This window comes from Solanum lycopersicum, chromosome 11 (genome assembly GCF_036512215.1).
Source record: "Solanum lycopersicum chromosome 11, SLM_r2.1".
NCBI classification, from domain to species: Eukaryota; Viridiplantae; Streptophyta; class Magnoliopsida; order Solanales; family Solanaceae; genus Solanum; species Solanum lycopersicum.
The window spans coordinates 33,333,427-33,338,426 of NC_090810.1; positions in this window are offsets into that span (position 1 = coordinate 33,333,427).

The window sequence follows — 5,000 nt, forward strand, 5'->3', positions numbered from 1 at the left end:
GTGATATAATAAGCATGATGAAGCTATTGAATCCTAAATCTTGAAAAGAAACCCTAATCTACTTTGTTAATGATGATGCCTTGGTATAAAAGAAGGCTTGATGAACGAAAGTAGTGAGATTAGGGGATCGGGTGCCACGTTCCAGTACAAGGATAGTATACGAGGATCAGGTGCCACGTTCTGGTACCAGGATAGTATATGGATCGGGTGCCACGTTCCGGTACCAGGATAGTATATGAGGATCGGAGTGTCACATTCCAACACCAGGCTAGTACATGGATCGGGTGTCACGTTCCGACACCAGGATAGTATATGGATCGGGTGCCACATTCCGGTACCAGGGTAGAATATGGATCGGGTGTCACGTTCCAACACCAGGATAGAATGAGGATCGGAGTGTCACGTTCCGACACCAGGATAGTATATTTAGGAGCGGAGTGTCACGTACCGACACGAGGAGAATAAAAATAATGAATCTTGAAAGATGATAATATATTCAAATCTAATGAACCTAATTCCCAAATGAGTATGATGAGGAGGCGTGAGTCCTTATTGATGTGCTTGGTGTTGTAACCAAGGGTTATGGTAACTGTAAATGCTGCATGTTAAGGATATTAGTTGATTTTATGATATTGCTTAATATATACTGTTTTCTATTTTGAGTTGGCCGATGATACCTACTCAGTACTTGTGTTTGTACTGGCCCCCTACTTTTATGTTTTCTTCTTTGTTATTTGTGGAGTGCAGCAAACGTGCCGTCGTCTTCAACTCAACAGTAATTCTAGCCAGTCTTCGTCACACCGGATCTTCAGGGTGAGCTAATGCTTCTAGCTTGGACTGGATCTTCTCCTTCATGTCTTGATGCCTTGAAGTTCCGGCATGGACTAGCTTTATGTATTTTTAGCTTCTTAGAAACTCTTAGATTTAGTAATTTGAAGTAGATTTTCTTGTGATGATGACTTCCAGATTTTGGGGAATAATAGATGTTGAGTTTTAGAAGTTAATGAATTGGTTTTATTTAATGAGTTTGAGTCTTCCGCATTATTTACTGTTGATATTATATTGAAATGTTAGAGTTTAGATTGGTTGGTTCGCTCACATCGGAGGGTAAGTGTGGGTGCCAGTCACGGCCCGGATTTGGGTCGTGACAAACTTGGTATCAAGGCATTAGATTCGTTGGTCTCATCACACAAGAACAAGTCTAGTAGAGTCTTAAGGAACGGTAGGGGGACGCCTTTACTTTTATTTGAGAGGCTATAAGACTTTAGGAAAATTCCATTCTTTCTTTCTTTCTTTCGTGCTACTACTTGAATCCAATTGGTATCTAGGTGATACAAATTGGTATCTGACCATCTTCACTCTCTTTCGTAGATAGTTAGAACTAGAGCAACGACTATGCCAATACCAACACCAGCACCGGCGGGATAGGGTGCGTCTGAGCCAGCTACTGGGGCTGTAGATCGAGGAAGAGCAGCGGCAAGAGGCCGTGGTAGAGGTCGTGGGAGGACGTCCTCTAGGGGAAGAGGACGAGCACCTAGCCCATCTGATACTAGGGCAGTGACTCCTCCACCGACTGAGGAGGTAATAAGAGAAGGGGAGGATGGGGAAAATGAACAAGTGCAGAATAAGGGATTGCCACCCCAGCCTACCCCAGAGATGATAAATCAGGTGCTCGCTTATCTTAGTGGGTTGTCTGATCAGGGTCAGGCACCTCCAGTGTTTTCTGCACCAACACCTCCGGTTTTAGAGGTACAACATGCAGCCACTATGGCTCCTCGTATGGATGCCTCATTGGACATAGGCACGTTTCCACGTCTGACTACTGGGCCTATAATGACAAATGATCAGCATGAACTCTTCAGTAAGTTCTTGAAATTGAAACCTCCAGTCTTCAAGGGTGCTGAATTTGAGGATGCTTACGATTTTCTGGTTGATTGTCATGAGCTACTACACAAGATGGGTATAGTAGAACGGTTTGGTGTTGAGTTCGTGAGTTATCAGTTTCAAGGGAACGCCAAAATGTGGTGGCGGTCACATGTTGAGTGTCAACCAACGGGGGCACCCCCTATGACTTGGGCCTCATTCTCTAGCTTGTTTATGGAGAAGTATATCCCCCGGACTTTGAGGGATAGGAAAAGGAATGAGTTTTTGAGCCTAGAGCAAGGTAGGATGTCGGTTACTGCATATGAGGCTAAGTTTCGTGCATTATCCCGGTATGCCACCCAACTATGTTTCAGTCCACAAGAGCGGATTCGTCGTTTTGTGAAGGGGTTGAGGTCAGAATTGCGGATTTCAGCCTTACAGGTAGCGGCTACGGCAAAATCTTTTCAAGAAGTGGTAGACTTTGTAATAGAGGTAGAGGGAGTGAAGCCAGATGACTTTACCATGGCAACTACATCAAAAAGGTTTCGAAAGGGAGGTGAGTTTAATGGTTCTTACTCTAGAGGACAAGGTTCCGGAGGTTACTCAGTCCGACCAATTCAGTCTTCACTACAGACTGTAGTTGGGGGTCCACCTCAGACCGGTCAACACTTCTCTGAGAGACCTATGCATGAACCCAGAGAGTGTTATGGATGTGGGGAGATTGGACACATCAAGAGGTATTTTCCGAAACAGAGTTATAGACCCCCAATGGCTAGAGGTAGAGGTGGTCATGGAAGAGGCCGTCATTCTGGAGGACGTGGTGGTCGAGGTAATGGTGGTCACCAAAACGGTCAGGGTGATGGGCAAACTGAAGCCACTACATCACAACCTGGTAGGGGCAACGGACAGACAGGTGAGAGGGACCATTGTTACGCTTTCCCTGGGCTGTCAGAAGCGGAGACATCAGATGCTGTCATCACAGGTAATCTTTCGGTTTGTGATTGCATGGCCTTTGTATTGTTTGACCCTGGCTCTACATTTTCATATGTATCTTCCATATTTGCTAATGGTCTAAATTTACATTGTGAATTACTTGATATGCCTATTCGTGTTTCTACCCCGGTGGGTGAGTCCGTGGTAGTTGAAAAGGTATATAGGACTTGTTTGGTGAACTTTGTGGGGAGCAACACTTTTGTAGATTTGGTTATCTTAGAAATGGTTGACTTCGATGTAATTCTGGGTATGACTTGGCTTTCTCCAAATTTTGTGATCTTGGATTGTAATGCTAAAACTGTGACGTTAGCCAAGCCTGGGACAGATCCGTTAGTGTGGGAGGGTGATTACACTTCCAATCCAGTGCGTATCATCTCCTTTCTTCGTGCTAAGAAAATGGTTAGTAAAGGGAGGTTTAGCTTTCTTGGCACATCTCAAGGATGACACTACCCAAGTACCTTCGATTGAGTCGGTTTCGGTGGTCCGTGAGTTTCGGGATGTGTTCCCTGCAGATCTTCCTGGTATGCCACCAGATAGGGATATTGATTTCTGTATTGACCTTGAACCGGGTACACGCCCCATTTCTATACCCCCTTATAGAATGGCTCCCGCGAGTTAAGAGAGTTAAAAGCCCAACTTCAAGAGTTGTTAAACAAAGGCTTCATTGACCAAGTGCATCTCCTTGGGGTGCTCCGGTTTTGTTTGTGAAGAAGAAGGATGGGAGTTTTCGAATGTGTATAGACTACAGACAACTAAACAAGGTAACCATAAAGAACAAGTATCCTCTTCCTCGCATTGATGACTTGTTCGATCAGTTACAAGGTGCTTGTGCCTTCTCTAAGATTGACTTAAGATCCGGTTATCATCAATTGAAAATACGGGCAACGGATGTGCCAAAGACTTCTTTTCGAACTAGGTATGGGCATTATGAATTTGTGGTAATGTCTTTTGGTCTTACGAATGCCCCTGCTGCGTTCATGAGTTTGATGAACGGGATTTTCAAGCCATATCTGGATCTCTTTGTGATCGTATTTATCGATGATATATTGATATACTCCAAGAGTAAGGAGGAACATGAGGAGCATTTGAGAATGGTATTGGAAATGTTGAGGGAGAAAAAGCTTTATGCCAAGTTCTCTAAGTGTGAGTTTTAGCTAGATGTAGTGTCCTTCTTGGGGCACGTGGTTTCTAAGGATGGAGTGATGGTGGATCCTTCTAAGATTGAGACAGTGAAGAATTGGGTAAGACCTACTAATGTGTCAGAAATAAGGAGCTTTATTGGGTTAGCTAGCTACTACCGCCGATTTGTCAAGGGATTCTCTTCCATTGCTTCCAAACTGACGAACTTGACTAAGCAGAATGTGCCATTTGTATGGTCGGACGAGTGTGAAGAAAGCTTTCAGAAGCTCAAGACTTTGTTGACTACTGCACCAATTCTCACCTTGCCCGTGGAAGGTAAGAACTTCATTGTCTATTGTGATGCATCCTATTCGGGTTTGGGTGCAGTGCTAATGCAAGAGAAGAATGTGATTGCTTATGCTTCAAGACAATTAAAAGTGCATGAACGTAACTATCCAGCTCATGATTTGGAATTGGCCGTGGTAGTGTTTGCATTAAAGCAATGGAGACACTATTTATATGGGGTTAAGTGTGAGGTCTATACGGATCATCGTAGTATTCAGTATGTCTTTACTCAGAAAGATTTGAACTTGAGACAGAGGAGATGGATGGAGCTACTGAAGGACTACGACATCACTATTTTGTATCATCCGGGGAAGGCGAATGTTGTAGCGGATGCTTTAAGTAGAAACGCGGGAAGCATGGGAAGTTTAGCTCACTTGCAAGCTTCTAGATGCCCATTGGCTAGAGAGGTTCAGACTCTAGATAATGACTTGATGAGATTAGAAGTAAATGAGAAGGGAGGATTGTTGGATTCTGTGGAGGCAAGATCTTCCTTTCTTGACAAGATTAAGGGAAGACAGTTTGATGATGAGAAACTGCGCAGAATCCAAGATAAGGTATTGCGAGGAGAGGCTAAGGAAGCACAAATCGATGAGGAAGGTGTTTTGAGGATCAAGGGAAGGGTATGTGTACCCCGCGTCGATGATTTGATCAATACTATTCTGACAGAGGCTCATAGTTCA